Raw genomic sequence first — 19,348 nt, forward strand, 5'->3', positions numbered from 1 at the left:
GGGCTCCCTCTAGGAATGGAATCCCCAGCCAGAGCGTTGCCGATGCTTTGGCCAGGGATTCCTCTGCTTGGGGAGCCCTTGACATCACTGTCCATACACAGTGATGTCAGGGGATTCTCCTGGACCGGAATGTGATGTCAGGGGCAACCCCAGAGCCGGTGTCCCAGAGCGGAGCACTAGTATAGGCTCTGCTCCAGAACTCTGTGGGAGCCACTGACATCAGTGTCCATATATGGACAGTGATGTCAGGGGCTTGCCCAGAGCTGGAGTCCCAGTCAGAGCCGCTTCTAGCACTCTGCCTGGGATTCCAGCTCTGCTCCTGACATCACTGTTCATATATGGACAGAGATGTCAGGGCAGGGCAACCCCAGAGCTGGAGTCCCGGGCAGAGCGCTAGTAGTGCTTCTACTGGGACTCCAGCTGTGCTCCTCACATCACTGTCCAGCTCTGATGAAGCCCTAGACATCACTGTCCATATGTGGACAGCGATGTCAGGGGATTCCTCAGAGTCCCGTAGCAGAGCCTATACTAGCGCTCTGCCCGGGACTCCGGCTCTGGGGAAGACCCTGACAACACTGTCCATATATGGACAGCGATGTCAGGGAATTCCACAGAGTCCCGGAGGAGAGCCTATACTAGCGGCTCTGTGTCCCGTGGGCCGCAGATGACAGCCTCAGGGGCCGCAGGCCGCGTGCTTGAGACCCCTGATCTAGTATAATGTCCCCATGGTCTCGCGCCTTGCGCAAAATATTTTCTTTGACGGTGAAGTAATGGAGACGGCATAACACATCTCTGGGTATATCTGGGTCCGGGTTATGGGGACCAAGCGTTCTGTGGGCTCGATCAATTTCGAAAGCGTTGTCAGCCTGAAGACCTTTTCGAGAGTTAAACATTTTCTGCAAGGTAGGGATGAGTTGCACAAAGGGGGTATAGTTTCAGGAATCCCTCTCACCCTAATGTTGTTGTGGCAGTTCCTATTTTCGTGATCCTCTGCAATATTAAATAACGTGTATTTGTTGGGAATGTCGGTTCAAAATACCCTGTTGGGTAGATTGTTGAGTTGAGAGGTCAGCCACATCATCTTCAATGCGCTGAACCTGATCAGTTAAATGAGATAAATCAGGAGTCAGAGACTGAATCTCAGTTTTGTATGAGGTTTCCAAACGCTGAAAGTATCCCTCCATATCCATCTTAGAAGGCATGGCTGCCAAGTGATGTTTTAAAGAAAGCTAGGAGTTCATCCCCTCCCACAGTACCTGTAGCAGCCGAGTGAGAAGAAGCATCCAGGGAGCCATCGCTCGATGGGTGATGGGGGACCGATAGAGAAGCCTGGGACCTCCAGATTGATCGGTGGAGGGGTCCCTGAAGTAAGTATAGCTGCGTCCGAAGAGCGAACATGGTCCGGCAGCGCCATCTTGGGAGAACTGCCAGTCGCAGCGTCTGTTAGGTATTTGTGAACTCCTCCGGCCAGGGACGCTCGCTGAGAGTGGTCCCAACAGGTTTCTTGAACTTCATCACCATCAAAGAAGGAGATTAGGCAGAAAGGTAGTGCTTATGAAAGTGCTGGAGTACTAGCAGACACGGAGCTCTCAAGCAGCACGTCTACTCGGCGCCATGTCCAGGCCACGCCCCCACCTTTGTTATTTTATGTCCGACCTCTCTACACGCTTTACAGCGTAAAGATGGAAAAAACCTTTATTGGAAAATGTGGCTGTTTTGTTTGCTCTAAGAAAGTATTTGTGATTATAGATTTTACTTTATTTACTTTTCAGTACACTATTTTAGGATTTGCTGGATTCAAGGGTTAGATGAGTGGATCATTTTTAAGTACATAGCAATTTCGTTTAAAAAATAATTTTAATGACATGTGAATCTGTAGAAAAATTGGTAAAGTTGGTACCACTAACTGGTTATTTTGTGTGTTCTGTTTAGTTCTACCCCTATGTTGTGTACACCTTCACTCCTTAGATACTTCCAACTATGCTTTATGTATAATTTTTTTGTCATATTGTCTTTCCTGCAACCTTTTTTGTATTATGTTGGACTGGGTGGCAAACTGCCTTTTATAGTAGTTCACTAAACCCCTATCCCCTTAACGCTGCGGCACACATACAACACCTCCTGTCTCGCTACGCTACTACAGGGCTTCCCAGTGATGAGGACACAGTGTTGATGCCCTCGAGGCTCAAGCAATATGACTCCCAGGTCCACATATCCCTGTCGTTATGTTGTGACTACCACCGGAGGCCAATATCCGCTCTGCTAAAACAACCACCACTATAGTGCAACAAATTAACATAAAACAATATTTTTACACACTGTACAATACCATTTTGGACATTCAATTCTGGCACTTGGTATTGCCTTTTTTTGTACCTTGAAGTTATTTAGAAGTATTGCAAGAAAATCATGTGGCCTACTAGCCCTAGTAATGCAGTCGAAAGTGTTAAGAGTGGTTCTTTTGATCTCTTTCATATGAGCCCCTAGCAATTTCAATAATTAAAAACAGATCCTTATCCATTCTCTTAAAAAGACAATAACATAACAAATTTTATTTCATAAATAACAATCAAGATATATCAAGAATTGGTATAGATGTACCCAAGGCACATCGCTCAGTTACATAGTAACTTAGGTGGAAAAAAGGCACAGGGTCAACCTTTCTCAGAGCCATTATACATCATTTATCGCTAATTTACCCTCTTTGTCATTTCCATTAGATAAGCATCTAGCCCTTCTTTAAATGTTGTCATTGCATCTGCCATTACTACCTCTTGTAGGGCATTCTATAGCTTGACTACTCTCACTATACAGAAAGCTCACCTTTCCGCCACACATGAAAAATGTCCCCTAGTCTTTTGTATAGTTCTTAAAAATAAATAAATAAATCATGTGCCAGTTTTTGGTATTGACGACACATATATTTATTTATTTATTTATTTATTGTATTTTAAAAATTTGACCATACCAGAATAACTGGCTTAAATACCCTATGGCGCAAGTGTGATTCTAGTAAAACAAGTCCAGATCCTGAACCAGATGGGGTAGGAACCATCTGAACCTTTGGCCCAACAGGGGGCCTTGACTGGACCTCAACATGAAGTTGTAGGAAAAAGGTGTGCTAAAGGTGAGATTGTGCTGTCTGGTTGGTTCTTTCTCTGGGTTACATAGTTACTTAGGTTGAAATTCTTTGTATTGACTACAGATTTATTTATACATAGTAATAATGATCACCTATCTGTATTCCAAGCTGAACAAATACTATTTCTCTAGCCTTTCATTGTAAGAGAGACATTCCATCCCATTTATTAATATGGTCACCCGCCTTTAAAGCCGTTCCAGCTCTCCTATATCCTTTTTACAATGCAGAGCAAAAAACTAAATGCAATATTCGAGATATGGTTTTACAAGTGATTTATAGAGGAACATTACATTAAGATAAGAATATTTTTGCTTTTGCAGCTGCTGCTTGACATGGAGTAACGCTGCGTAGCTGACTTTTAAAGGAGTATTCCAGCAACAATGATCATGTCTGAATAAAATCAGTTATAAAAGTTATATAAATGTCCAGTTGCATATTATCCCTATTTTTACAGTGTTTTTGAGAAAAATGAATACCTTAGATGTGCACCTTATTGTTTGCCTGCAGCTTGTTATCATTATCAATGTCCTGATGGTCTGACACTGTCCAATCAGGGCTGACAGTGCCTTTGACAAAAGAAATGTTAACACCCAGTTGTCAATTTATTCTTAAATTTCTAGAAGAAATAACAGAGAAATGGCACAGAGCAGCGTTCTAAGAGAAGGTGCCCCAGAATTGTTATTTCATGGGGAATACAATTATGTACTAAAACAGACATGTCAGGAGAGGTGACAGGTTATCCTTAACCAGTATATCCAAAACTTCTTAGGGCCTGTTCACATCAGCGTTGGCTTTCCGGTCCGGGGTTCCGTAGGAAGTTTCCGTCGGGTAAACCCTGCAACTGAAAGTCAAACTGAAACCACAGCTTCCGTTTCCGTCACCATTGATATCAATGGTGACGGAAATATTGCTAATGGTTTCCGTTCGTCACCATTCCGTTAGGTTTCCGTTTTAACGACGGAATCGACTGCGCTATTGATTCCGTCCAAAAAACGCAAACCTTCCGGAATGGTGAGGAACGGAAACCATTAGCAATGTTTCTGTCACCATTGATATGAAATGGAAACGGAAGCTGTGGTTTCAGTTTGACTTTCCTTTGCGGGGTTAACCCGACTGAAACCTCCGACGGAACCGCGGAACGGAAAGCGAACGCTGATGTGAACAGGCCCTTATTCTGTTATCCCGAGTTGTTTTCCATTTAAAGTGGATCTGTCAGCACACGGCCGTCGTATATCTGCATGTATACTTGACAAACATCAATTAGTTGTAAGGAGGGCCAGAGAAGGTGGGATGTAGGGCTTCCATCACGAACACAGTGGACTCATAACTGAATCTGCTGTATTTTTTTATTAGGATCTATTAGCCAAATAAGAGCATAGTATGATGACAGATCCGCTTTAATATACATTAAATATATTTAATATACATTAAATAATATGCGGTAATGCTATTGTCACCAAGACATGCCGTGAGGTAGCATTTGTGAACAACTTTAAATTGAAAGGCTAAAACTCGAAGCTGTGACTGTTTAGAGGGTCCCATTATTTATAAATTTCTACTTGATATTGTTGATTGTTGTATGATATATCAAATTAGTATTGTCCCTTTCTTGTGAGAATTGATTAGGGTCTTAGCTCATGGACCCTAGACAATGTAATCCTCTGACACATCAACTTTTCTTGACATGTGCCACTTTTCTGCTGCTGGTTAGAATAACCACACCGCTTACCTCCCGAAACAGGAGGACTTGGTGCTTGTTTTCCCCTACTATATCTCCTTTCCATGATTCTTGGGTTAATTCACTATATCTTTGATGCAATTAATACTTCCCACAGCAGCCATCCCATGGTTTGAATTCATGGTATTTAAATACGGCACTGGTCACTGCCAAGGGTGTAAAGTTGGGGCTGCCCTAGGCACTTTTAGTGCTGACGCCCCCCATAACTCCAGAAGTTATGGAAACAGCGTAGCTCGCTGATTTTGCGGCTCCAGCGCTGGACCCAGGAAAGGTTAGTATGATAATTGCTTTGCTTTCTTTTGTGTTACTAATGTTTTTTTTTGGTGTAGGTTTGTGATACCCACCGCCACCATGGGTGTCAGGAATAGCCGGGTACGATCTAGTACCCGACCATCTGAAGTAATTATTCGGTACTGGGACAGCCGCAGGCTGGTATTAGGCTGGCAAATCCCCACAATCTTGGCCCACCCTGGTAATGCTAGCCTTCTGCTGCCATGTTGCATCTGGCTGGTTTTGAAAAATGGGGGGGACCCCTTTAGTTTAATTTTTTTTTTTTAATTATGTGGGGCCACCCCGCCAATTTTTCATAACCAGCCAGATACAACATAGCAGCAGCAGGCTAGCATTACTAGGATGGGGAGGCCTACAGTTTTTGGGCTTTCCCAGCCTAATAATACCATCCTGTGGCCACCCCAGTACCCCAGTATCACTGCAGATCGTACCCGTCTATTCCCAGTAACCCTGGTGGCAGTGGGTACCGCCTTAGTAATGGATGATGTCTATTAGACAGAAGCTATTACTAAGGCAGTAGTAATAATTTATAAAAAAAAAACACCAACACATAAAAAATATTTTATTCAAATAAAATCCCCCACACAACCCTCGTTAACCATTTTATTGAAAATGAAAACGCCATCATCTAAGTAGTCCTTGAATCCAAAGATGTCCAACAACCGAACCTGTAACAAAACAGCAAAACAATTCTCATACTTGCCTTCCTGGGTCCTTGACAGTTAAAGTGGATCGGGGACCAAAAATTGTCTGGATTTAAATTTTATTGCCCGGGTGGCTGCATTATATGACGTCACGTATAATGCAACTGCCCCGGGTCACACTTTGTCAAGGCGCTTATAGCGTGAAACGGTCGTTGGCATCTTCCACGTCAGACAGACCGAGATCAAAATCACTGCGGTTAGTGCCTTGTATTTTCTACCTTCCATATTCAAGCTATACATGTGCTGTTCTCTATCGATGAGCACCCCGTGGGCAACAAGTTGACAGCTGTATTTCCACGTGTTCAAGCCAATAGGTTTTCACACGCACAGACTGTACTTTACCTGAATTGGGGCAGTGCCAACCTACTTTCTCCCAACTTTATTATAACTCTCTTAGTACAGATAATGTAGTAGATGTTGCCTGCAGTCCTATTTAGCACCACCGATAACACACAGTGATAACTCTCTGAGTACAGATAACACACATAGACAAATAGGCACACATACAGACACATATAGAGGCACAAACAACAGACAGATTGAGCACTCACCATCTCCTCCCTCACAGCCCGTCTTGCAGGATGGGCTGTGGGCGAGCTTCCTCCTCCCCTCTTGCCACCCCACCCTCCTGCCCCGCCCTGTGGGTAACCCGAACACTCCTCGGTCAGGTCACAAAGTTAATCTTTTTTAGAAAAATAAAATAAAAATAAACAATCCTGCAGCAGCCCCCCCCCCCTTGCTGGACGCCCTAGAAATTGCATCCCGAGTGCCTAGTGGCAAATACAGACCTGGCAGTGACCCGATCACTCCTGCGCTAAATAAAGTCAATGGGTGATCATGTAATCTACGGTTGTGCTGACGTCTTTCCTTGCAGTAGCTCTTCTCTCTTTATAATAGAGAAAGTTGGTACCCCCCTCTATGACATCCATATGCCGAAACAGAGCACATGGATATTGGTTGTCCTGTCCTTGTGGTCCTATGGCTTCTTATTAGAATGTATCATGCAAATACTTAAAGTTATATTGTGTGTTCATTTTTAATTACGTTGTATTATGTTTGTGTTATTTTATAGTGGTGGTGGGTTTCATTTTTGCCAGTAACCGGCTTAATCACGATACAGAAGTTATATTATAGGCGGCATAAAACATTTTACTCTGAATTGTGCAAGACAAAAAGCCAGACAGGCCGGTTTGCATGAGACTATTTATCATTGTAACTGTTAACTTTCAGAGTTTTTCTGATTACTTCTTCTGTCTCTAATATAATGAACGTGTTAATCATTTTTCTTGTACCTGACAAAAACATTATTCAGTACAGATCTGTTCCATTATTACACATAGTCATGTGAAATAATGGAAAAAATGCTGACTGGGAAGACAGAAAATATACAGCTTATTAAAATGTGTGCTGAATCAGAATTGTTATTTATATTTAATTTATTTTCACAGTTTTAAAAGCAAGAAACTTTTCTAAAATATCCCTTTAGGCCGTTAAAGCTTAACTCCACTGCAGTATAGTATTACTTTTGTTAATGGGTGACCACCATTTCTGTACATTCAGCTTCTATCTTCTCTTCATAGGACTTTTTCTCTATGTTGCATAAGCATAACTATAGGGGGTGCAGCGGTTGTAGTTACACTACGGTTCTGGTGCTTAACGGGGCCCAATATCACAATCTGCCACTTTAGAGGACAGCAGTGCTATAAATGGGACATAATGGTCAGGAGCGCAGTGGCAGATTTTTCACTAGGGCAAATCTGATAGAAGTTACTGTTGCAAAGCCCATGGGATCGTGACGGGGCCAGCAGAGGATGGTGTGAACCCACTTTGTCACCAAGGGATTTGACGTGGGGCTAAGCTGGGGAGCGGAGTCTAGGGGGACTCCTGGTCTTCACCCTTTAACCTCTGCATAGGCATCTGGACTTCACTGCTGGGGAACCCCAGGTCGCTACCCCCACAGTAGTCACCCTTGGAGACATCCAGCGTAACAGGTGTAGAGACAGATAGAATGGTCAGGTATAGCGGAAGGTCATGGTAGGCTGCAGGGTACAAAATGAGTAACGTAGCTAGTGGTCAGTGCAGGCGGAAATAGTTTTTCACAGGTAACAAGGCGAAAGGTCAGGGGAGGCAGCAGGCATGGAAGGTCAAGGTACAGGCTGAGGTCAAAACACAGGAAATCTAATGTACGAGATAGCTGAGACTTCTAGGCACACAAGAAACACTAAATGAACCAAATTGCTCTGGCAAGGAAGGAAGGAAGGAGAGAGAGTACCTGAAATACCCAGGGTAAGCTGGGTATAGAATGTTGGTGCACGCTGGCCCTTTAAAAAAGCAAGGGCCAGCGTGCGCATGCCCCAGGACCCAGACGGCAAGTCCGAAGGAGAATGGTGGTGTGGGAGGAGGCTCGCAACAAAGCTTCGAGCAGAGGAGCGGTGCCAGCCAGGAACTAGAAGCTGCCTAGAGGCGGTAAGTAAACGGTGGAGGGGAGCGGCGGCTGTGACAGTTACACCTCTGTTACAGGCTTGTTTTAAGTCACTCCCTCACATAATTATTCGATGTCATGTTAAAAAAGGAGGACAAATAAAGAGACTCTTACCTAGTTAGTTCAGCTTGTGGGTGTAAAGGATCTGCCAGGCACAGCTTCTGTGTCAACGCCCATAGGTAATCAGTCTGCACCTGCTTCTATGTCTGTGAGACTGACTCCATCTTCCACCACTCAGGATGGCAGGCTTAGGAGTGGGAGAGCCTATCACAGCCTGGCCAGACGGAGCTAGCTCCCGCCCTCTGTCTATTTATACCTGCCTTTCCTGTTCCTCCTTGCTTGTGATTCTTCTCGTTTGGTTTCCTGGCCCTGCTGCAGCTTCTGAACTATTTGATCCTGCTTCATACTGACCCTGGCTTACTGACTACTCTCCTGCTCTGCGTTTGGTACCTCGTACACTCCTGGTTTGACTCGGCTTGTTCACTACTCTCCTGCTCTGCGTTTGGTACCTCGTACACTCCTGGTTTGACTTGGCTCGTTCACCACTCTTGTTGCTCACGGTGTTGCCGTGGGCAACTGCCCCATTTCCCTTAGCTTTGTGTACCCTTGTCTGTTTGTCTGTCGTGCACTTACTGAGCGTAGGGACCGTCGCCCAGTTGTACCCCGTCGCCTAGGGTGGGTCGTTGCAAGTAGGCAGGGACTGAGTGGTGGGTAGATTAGGGCTCACTTGTCTGTTTCCCTACCCCCATCACTACAGTGGGTCACCAGACTTCATCGTTTGGGCCATGCAATCTAAAATTCACGGCACAGGACTGGAGTGTCCAGTGCTTACAACATCCAAGCAGTGAATTTTTACGCCATAACTCCCCCTTTATCTAAGCTAAAAATATTGCATATGTGCATGTAAAAATAATTAAATTTACTGGTGAGCGAGGATCGAGGAGCACCTCCGATCCTCGGGGATGAAATCCATCCCACTTGACGATCTTGCGGCCTTGGAGGCCCCTATCTCCCCGGAGGAGTGGTCATGGGCACTGAGGGACTCACCTACGGGGAAGGCCCCGGGACCAGATGGCCTGTCGCTGCCGTATTATAAGACCTATTCAGAAGTGCTCGCACCCCACTTTATCCGGGCCTTCAATTCGCTTACCGAAGGGGGCTCCATTCCCAGGGATATGCTGAGGGCGCATATCACGGTTATACCCAAGGAAGGGAAGGACCCATCCCTATGCCAGAGTTATCGTCCTATTTCCCTATTGGATGTGGACTTGAAACTCTTTGCAAAGATTCTGGCATATCGGTTGTCTCCGCTCCTTCAAACTGTGATACATACTGACCAAGTGGGTTTTATGCCCTTACGAGAAGCGAGAGATAACACCACACGGGCAATTAATCTAATGTACCAGGCGGCAGTCACGTCACTCCCCACTTGTTTTTTGTCAACGGACGCGGAAAAGGCTTTCGACAGGGTCAGTTGGGACTTTATGTTGGCCACTTTACGACATATAGGAATAGGGACTCATATGATGTCCTGGATCTCTGGTCTCTACTCCTCCCCATCAGCTCAGGTCAAGGTCAATGGGCACCTCTCATCCTCCTTCACGATAACTAACGGCACACGCCAAGGCTGCCCCCTATCGCCCCTGATCTTTATTTTATGCCTGGAGCCCTTGCTGTGTCACATCCGCTCCAACCCGGACATTACAGGCTTGGACCTGGGCGGCAGAGCCCATAAAGTTGCCGCTTACGCGGATGATCTGATGTTCTTCCTCACAGCACCTAGAATTTCCTTGCCCAACCTGATGGCGGAGCTGAGTAGATACTCGAGATTATCCAACTTCAAAATAAACTACCAGAAGTCAGAGGCCCTTAACATCTCGTTACCACAGACTCTGGTCGCTGACCTGTCGGAGTCCTTGTCTTTCAAGTGGGCAAGGGACTCGCTTAAATACCTGGGAGTCCGGCTTCCCGGTGAACTTCCCTTTCCTACTTCAACGTATAAAGGCGGACCTGGACACTTGGATGTCGGGCACTTTCACCTGGTTCGGTAGGTGCGCGATTTTTAAAATGAACATCTTACCACGGATTCTGTATCTCCTACAGGCCCTACCGATACATATCCCACGCCCGTTCTTTCAGTCCCTACTGTCCCTAGTGCACAAATTCATATGTGCAGGGAAATCAGCACGTATTGCCCGATCGTTGCTCTTTCGTGTAAAGGGGGAGGGGGGCATTGGACTTCCGGACTTTGTCTCCTATCATCACGCCTCCCACTTAACACGAATCTTGGATTGGTTTTGGCACGGCGGGATGAAAGAATGGGTGTCTATGGAACAGGCGTTCATATCTATCCCACTGCAGGCCCTGCCGTGGCTGGGCAGACATGTTCCCAGGGTCGCGCGGTTCCACCCGACGATCGGCCCCACCCTAGCAGTCGCAGTGCGGGTGTTTCCTCGGGCAGAGTTCTCGCCATCCCCCTCCCCGCTATTTCCGATTTTAGGCAACCCTGCCTTTCCACCGGGACTGGATAGTGGCCCATTTCAAGTATGGTTGCGGGCGAGTAAGGGGCAGGCTCTACAATTTCAGCAGGAGGGGAGATGGATGACGAGCGATCAAATACGAGCGCTGTCGGATCCGGTCCCTTTCTCGGTGTGGCAGGTTACCCAGTTGCGACATTTCCTGGTGTCCCTAGAGCATCCTGGAGTGCAACTACGGGACTGCTCCGCGTTTGAACTCCTGTGTACAGGCACGGGCACGATCCGACATGCTTTGTCCAGAATCTATGCGTTTTTTTTTCTCGCCCTCCAATTTGCCGTCACCTCCGTACTTGAGTAGCTGGGAGAGGGACTTGGGCGAAACATTCACCCCTGAACAACGAGAACGCCTGTTCACCATGACGCATAAGTCCTCCATGGCCAGTAGATTTCAAGAGGCAGCGTTTAAGATATTGTCCCGTTGGTACAGGGTGCCTTCCAGATTGCATGCAATGATCCCGGCGGCCTCGCCATTATGCTGGCGATGTGGGGACCAAGTGGGTACAATCATGCATATTTTCTGGGACTGCCCACTCCTGACTGGGTTCTGGTCCGAGGTGTGGCGCATTTCCTCAAAGTTCACGGATTATCCTCTCCCGCGATCCCCGGGCCTCTTCCTGCTTCATTTGTGCGAAGTCCCACTGCCCTCGTATAGACGTTCGGTAGTTCGACACTTGGTAAACGCTGCTAGGGCATGTGTTCCTGCACTGTGGAGACAGTCCTGTCCGCCGACGGTGGGCATGTGGTTCGGCAAGATCCAGGAGATCATGAGAATGGAGGACCTCACGGCATCAATGAAGGGGACTCATGCCTCCTTCCTAAAAACATGGCGTGAATGGATTCGTTTCCAAACAACCGAGGAATATAAAACCATCGTGAATTCCCGTCTAGATCCGGTATGTCAGGCCAGCTCCCCCCCCCTCCCCTCTTTTTTGTTTTCTCCCCCCATTTTCCTTTTCTTTCTTTCCTCACTATTTTGCCTTTCCTTATTTCTGTCTCTGCATCTCTCTTCTCCTTTTAATGCTCATATGCGCACTCAGGATATACCATGCACGGCTGCGGGTTCAGGGTGCATGTCGGAGATTCCCTAATTAACTGTTTTCAGCGACATGGTACGCTCAGGTGACCCAATGTACTTATGTGAGGCCAATAACTGACCTGTGATCCGTTAAATGTTTTTCACTGCCATTTCTCGCACTATGTTGTGCATATTCTGTATGATTTGTGATATAAAATAACAAAATGACAAATAAAAGAATTTATAAAAATTTTTTTTTTTTTACTGGTGAGCATTGTGTATATTGGTCTTGCTATGTAAAAGTAGGTTCAGTATTTTACATGAGCTGATCGGCTTATGTAATCTTAAAATGTATTGAGAGAAAATAACAGTTTTTAAATTCTTGTTTCTAATGATGTATGTTATACTTTACCTTCTACTGGGGCACATATTTGGGCAGATTTATTAATGTTGCAACAGAATTCTGGCCAAAGTTGCACCTTTTTTTGGTGCAAATCAATTTAGACAAAGTTATTATTGATTTGCGCCAAAAAGAACCGATATTTGCATCACAGTAGTCTCACTAGAGACTTTTCAAAAGTGTCTATAAAAGGGGGCATTGTTAAGTGAAAAGGGGCGCTTCAGCTGCTTCGTTCTAGCGATTGGTAGGGGTCTCAGTGCTTGGACCCCCACCAATCCAAACTTCTGACATGTCTCTATGACATGTCAGAAGTTTGTCAAACGTTTAGCTACACTTTAAATTTACACTATCCAAATCTTACACAGCATTAGTAATGGTTCCCCATTGTACTTTCAACTGCACCATGTGCCCTCACTTTTTTAAGTCATTATAGTTTGATGGCTAAGATAGTAGGAATTGCATTATATATGTACGAGTGTTCTGAAAATACTGCAGAGAGGACTCTCCTGAATAGCATAGGTACATGTGGTGCAGAGGTAGCAGTCGCACCCAAGCCCCTGCCCAGGGTTGCCAACCTCCACTTCAGAAATTTGTGGACAACTCAGCTAAAATTCACGGACAGACCAAAATTTTTACAGACGCATTACAAAATCATTGCTTATGCACTGTGCAGTGTTCTAGGAGTAACTCACCAATCACAGCTCTGCTTGTAGCTTTCCCGTACTAACTTACGTGATGTTTTCTTTGATTAGAGTCGTTCACTTTCCCTTTTTTCCTCCATTCAGCCCAGACCACTATGACGACTTATTCCAGCCACGACACATCGCTGCAGAATTTGACACACAGACATGTTGGTTTCTTGCTTTCCCATCAGTCTCCCCACCAATACCCCATCCTCTAAACAAACTCGTAATCCACAGTGCCCCAGGTGGTAATAATGATCCCTCAGTGCTCAACCCAATAAAAGTGCCCCTTCAGTAACCGTGCTCCATGTAGATAGCGCCACACATAGCTCCCCCTTGTAGATAGCGCCACACAAACCCCCCCCTTGTAGATAGCGCCTGTCACAATCTCGGGGTATGTGGACCCACTAGGCTGTTCCGCAGTAGGTGCGGCATGTTGCGCCAGACATAGCGGACAACAGTAGGTACAGTAAGACACGACCCCAATCACTAGACAGGCTCAGGAACAAAACACAGCACGGGAAACAGGATGCAGGTAGCAGGAACACAGGGAACAGGATATGGCTAAGGAACCATTTGCAAGACTAACATGGGAATTACAAACAACGCTCAGGCAAGGAATGAAAGGGCAGGGCCCTTTTTAAAGTTCAAGGTGATCTGGAGCATAATTAATTAATTACATATTACGCCCTCTAGTGGACACTACGGGACAGAGCAGCCGCATGTGCTGATGTCTCCAGGGAGGGAGACGTCAGCAGGAAGAGGAAGATCTGCGGGCGGCAGGTACTGTAAGTGGAGGTTGCAGTCCGTGACCACGGCCGTAACAGCGCCACACAGCCCCCCCCATTGTGGATAGCACCACACAGCTCCCCCTTGTAGATATCGCCACACAGCCCCCCCCTTGTAGATAGCACCACACAGCTCCCCCTTGTAGATAGCGCTACACAGCCCCCCCTTGTAGATAGCGCCACACAGCCCCTCTTTGTAGATAGCGCCACACAGCCCCCCTTGTAGATAGCGCCACACAGCCCCCCTTGTAGATAGCGCCACACAGCCCCCCTTGTAGATAGTGCCACACAGCCCCTCCTTGTAGATAGCACCACGCTGCCCCCTTGTAAATAGCGCCCCCCTTCCCTTGTAAATAGATACATATTACCCCCTCTAGTGGACACTACGGGACAGAGCGGCCGCATGTGCTGATGTCTCCGGGGAGGGAGACGTCGGCAGGAAGAGGAAGATCTGCGGGCGGCTGGTAAGTGGAGGTTGCAGTCCGTGACCGCGGCCGTAACAGTGCCACACAGCCCCCCCATTGTGGATAGCACCACACAGCTCCCCCTTGTAGATATCACCACACAGCCCCCCCTTGTAGATAGCGCTACACAGCCCCCCCTTGTAGATAGCGCCACACAGCCCCTCTTTGTAGATAGCGACACACAGCCCCCCTTGTAGATAGCGCCACACAGCCCCCCTTGTAGATAGCGCCACACAGCCCCCCTTGTAGATAGTGCCACACAGCCCCTCCTTGTAGATAGCACCACGCTGCCCCCTTGTAAATAGCGCCTCCCTTCCCTTGTAAATAGATACATATTACCCCCTCTAGTGGACACTACGGGACAGAGCGGCCGCATGTGCTGATGTCTCCGGGGAGGGAGACGTCGGCAGGAAGAGGAAGATCTGCGGGCGGCTGGTAAGTGGAGGTTGCAGTCCGTGACCGCGGCCGTAACAGTGCCACACAGCCCCCCCATTGTGGATAGCACCACACAGCTCCCCCTTGTAGATATCACCACACAGCCCCCCTTGTAGATAGCGCCACACAGCTCCCCCTTGTAGATGGCGCCACACAGCCCCCCTTTGTAGATAGCGCCACACAGCCCCCCTTGTAGATAGCGCCACACAGCCCCCCTTGTAGATAGCGCCACACAGCCCCCCTTGTAGATAGTGCCACAAGCCCCCCTTGTAGGTAGCGCCACACAGCCCCCCTTGTAGATAGTTCCACACAGCCCCTCCTTGTAGGTAGCGCCATACAGCCCCTTCTTGTAGATAGCACCCCTCTTCCCTTGTAAATAGTGCCACACAGCCCCCCTTCCCTTGTAAATAGCGCCACACAGCTCCCCATTGTAGATAGCGCCATGCAGCCCCCTTGTAGATAGCACCACACAGCCCCCCTTTGCCGATAGAATTACACAGCTCCCCCATGTAGATAGCGCCACACAGCCCCCTTTTGTAGATAGCGCCACACAGCCCCCCTTTGTAGATAGCGCCACACAGCCCCCCTTGTAGGTAGCACCACAAAGCCCCCCTTGTAGATAGCGCCACACAGCCCCTCCTTGTAGATAGTGCCAAACAGCCGCTCCTTGTAGATAGCGCCACACTGCCCCCTTGTAAATAGCGCCCCCCTTCCCTTGTAAATAGCGCCGCACAGCCCCCTTTCTCTTGTAAATAGCACTGCACAGCCCCTCTTCCCTCGTAAATAGCGCCGCACAGCCCCCCTTCCCTTGTACTTAGTGCAAACAGAGCGGAGAGCGGTAGCCTACCACTACCACTCTCTGCTCTGCCTGACGTGACTCACCGTATGGAAGAGGTAGTCATGCGGCGAAGCAGCAGAGGATGACTTTTGACTGGGGTCGGTGACGGCACAGGAGTGCACAGTCCAGTCACCTGACCTGAGTCACCTGACATCATGTTTAGCTTGTAACCAGTGGTGTACATAGAGGGTATGGAGCCCCATAGCCAAAATAAAAACTTAGACCCCTACAGTTGCTGCTTGACACCATCTACCACTTCCTGGCCATTTGCATACAATTTCCATTTCCTTGTTTGCCAATATTGATGCCCCAGTAAAGAGCAAATCCCTGTGCAGATTCTTGCTACCAACTAAAATGAGGGTAAGATCAACCCTGTATTGGCACCCTCTAGCCAAGGCCCCAATAGCAGCCACATTGGTCTGCCTCTAGGGTACGTATGCCATTGTTATAGCAAATCAGAACGTGTTTTTTTACTTCACATCTTGAATGCTCCATTTTGACGGACCATTTCTTTCCTCTGTTCTTATAAAGGGAGCCTTTGCATATGCAGAATGCTGCAGACCTTTTCTGTCTGACCATCAAAAACTCTTCCCAGCAGAAACGTTTTTTTTTTTTTGCATTGTTATTTAGAAGTGATTTACAGTATAATACAAGCTTGAAAATTAATGAATGAAATGAATGAAATTGGCTGATACTTATACAACTTAATTTCATAGTCAGATTTTTGCAAGACTAATAAAATAAATATTTGCAAAGTACCGCACGGTCAACTTAAACACAATAACATCCCTAATACAAAGTACCCCTTAAAATAGTGGGTGGGGGGATAAAAATCACGTTTTAACACCACTTATCCTTCCATAGCAATGTTACTTTTAATTGAACCTATATATTTAATTAATTTCTAGCTTACATCCAAAATCAACTTTAGGGGGAGGTTTCTAAGATTTGGATTCAGTGTTAGTAGGTTATTTGGCACAACTCATTATGATATCATAGCACACAGAATTTTGATATCATGATTTGTGGGTTTACATAGGGCTGCAGCCTGCAGGTAATCCTAATACATATCTTCACAGAGAATTAATACTATCCACAAACGGGAGCCCCAAAGTGCAACCTCCATAGAAGAACAGATGATTTTAGTTAACTCAAAGTGCAAAGTGACTCAAAGACTATCTTTTGTATTTGTAAAGGGTTTATAAGCAGTTCCATTGGTAACCATTTCAACTTTTTGTAGCTGCATTCAATTTTATCTGTATTTTGCTTGCAGTATTAACATACACCACCAGATGGCAAAAGAGTAACAATTAAATTCAGAAAGTAATGGACTACCTGGACATAGCTTACATATTCAAATAATTTATTGTCATAATAATCACCCAATAAAAAAATTAAATAAATGTTTAAACCTTTTTTTAAAAATACCGTATATTAGTTGCAGTGGTTATACAGATGTAGCCATCTTTATCTTGACTCTGATAACTTGCTGCAGCGTGATATCACGCAACAAAATCATTGAAAAGTAATTGAAAAAGTCAAGATAAAGGATCTTGCCACTGTGTATTTAATGCGTTAAAAGTCAAGATAAAGACGAATACATTTGAAACTTACTAAAAGGGGTTGTCTCAAAGACATCGCCTTTCCAACTACAGCCGCTGATTGCCCCGGGTCCCACTCCCGGCACCCCAGGCAAAGCTGATTTTGCTGGGGGCAGCTGTAGCCGACAATGCATTACGGAAAATGTACTATTACATTCAGATGAAATGGCGACTCGAGTCCTCCAGAGTGCTGATCGTATTGAGTGGCTCTCCATTCTTGCTCACATGATGTCATTGTTCTCATAAAAACTCACAGTCCCCAAATTATATCATATCAATCATATCATAGCTTTATTTTTGGCATTGTGATACAGGACCTGTCAGCTCTCCTACCATGTCTGTTTTGGGAAATAGTTGTATTCTGCATTAAATTAATAATGCTAAAGCATCCTTTCTTAGATTTCTTTGTTGTTGTTCCTCTGTTATTCTTCCTGGAAATATATGAATAAATTGGGTGTTAACATTTCCAATGTCAATAGGGCATGTCGCTATATTCTCTGATGCTGTCAGTTCTGTTTGGACAGAAACATTTGTTGAGTTTTTTTCAGATACAATCCAAGAGTGGAACCCCATTACTGTTGAGGCTAGGTCCACACTGTGTTTGGGCACTATAGAGCAGATTTACTGATACTGTCCTAATGTTAGGATAAAACAATACTAGACAGGCAGAAACTGTGCCCTATTTATCACAAGGTATACCAAATTTATGTTTAGAGCTCAAGTGATGGGTTAAGCGAAGTTAAAGAGAACCTTTCACCTGCCCATACATGTACAGCTAAGTGCAGCATGTGATACGAAGGGCTTCACAAACCCTGTCTCACTTTACATTTTTTTCCTATCTTTCTCCGTAAATTTACATTTTGGTGTCATTATATTTTGCGCCCGATATATAAATACAAAAAGAAACAAATGTGCCTGAGGCACACTGAAAACCAATTTCCCAACTGCTAACTGATATTATTAAAGAGGCTCTGTCACCAGATTTTGCAACCCCTATCTGCTATTGCAGCAGATAGGCGCTGCAATGTAGATTACAGTAACGTTTTTATTTTTTAAAAACGAGCATTTTTGGCCAAGTTATGACCAAGCCTCATTTGCATAAATACAAAAATGGCCATAACTTGGCCAAAAATGCTCGTTTTTAAAAAATAAAAACGTTACTGTAATCTACATTGCAGCGCCTATCTGCTGCAATAGCAGATAGGGGTTGCAAAATATGGTGACAGAGCCTCTTTAAAATGTAACTTTTATTATTTTTGCCATTAAAGATGTCCATAGGGACATAAACGATGAACACGAACAGTTAAAAATTGTAGCCAATGTTGCTTTAGCACACCTCTATTTTTACTCTATCTGCATATATTGCCAGATAGAGTGTGGAGTGCTCGGATTGCAAAGTATCAGACCAGCAGCTGCAGGCTGCCGGGCTATGTTAGATGCAAGGTAATATGCGTGCTAGGACTGCTAGTAAAGCCAGGCTGTTTAAAACAATAAATTTAGCCCCCCCGACATGTTTCGCTGTCAACACAGCGTCCTCAGGGGATCAAAACGGGGCTAGTGAGCGCACGTACATATTGTCACTCCCTTTAAAGACTTCGATTTACATCACACAGGATTCACCTGTGTAGGAACCAATAGAAGCTCTATTCAGATAACGAGCCTCCAAACCACCAGATTGGCATACGAATTAGCCAATGTGGGGGCCGTAAGTGTGGCCAATTGGAGTGCGCCGAGTGCGCATTGGCACCAAATTCACAACTGGACTTAGTCAATTTTTTAGAGGTTTGGCTCTGTTAGCGGCGTATGCGCATATTGGATCCGGCTGGTCTTAGCCGATTTTGACGTTTATAGCGATATGTGCGCATGTCTGGGCTTTTAGAGGATGCACAGAAGTGAGCCTCCATACTATATGATTGGCATATGGATTAGCCAATGTAGAGAGAGTATGTGTGGCCAATTAAAGTGCGCCGAATGCGCATGGGCATTAGAATCACGGCTGGACATAGTCAGTTTTTGTTAATAATTTGACTCTCTTGGCGGCGCATGCGTATATCACGGCCGGCTAGACTTAGCTGATTTTAACATTTATAAGAATATCTATGCGCATGTCTGGGCTCTTAGAAAATTAGATGAGGATAGGTGGAGTGCGCTTGCGCACTGGGGTCATGGAGAGACTTAGTCAATATTTGTAGTGAGGAACTAAATACGTTAGTGGTGTAGGCGCGCTGTG

Source organism: Rhinoderma darwinii, chromosome 1 (genome assembly GCF_050947455.1).
Source record: "Rhinoderma darwinii isolate aRhiDar2 chromosome 1, aRhiDar2.hap1, whole genome shotgun sequence".
NCBI classification, from domain to species: Eukaryota; Metazoa; Chordata; class Amphibia; order Anura; family Rhinodermatidae; genus Rhinoderma; species Rhinoderma darwinii.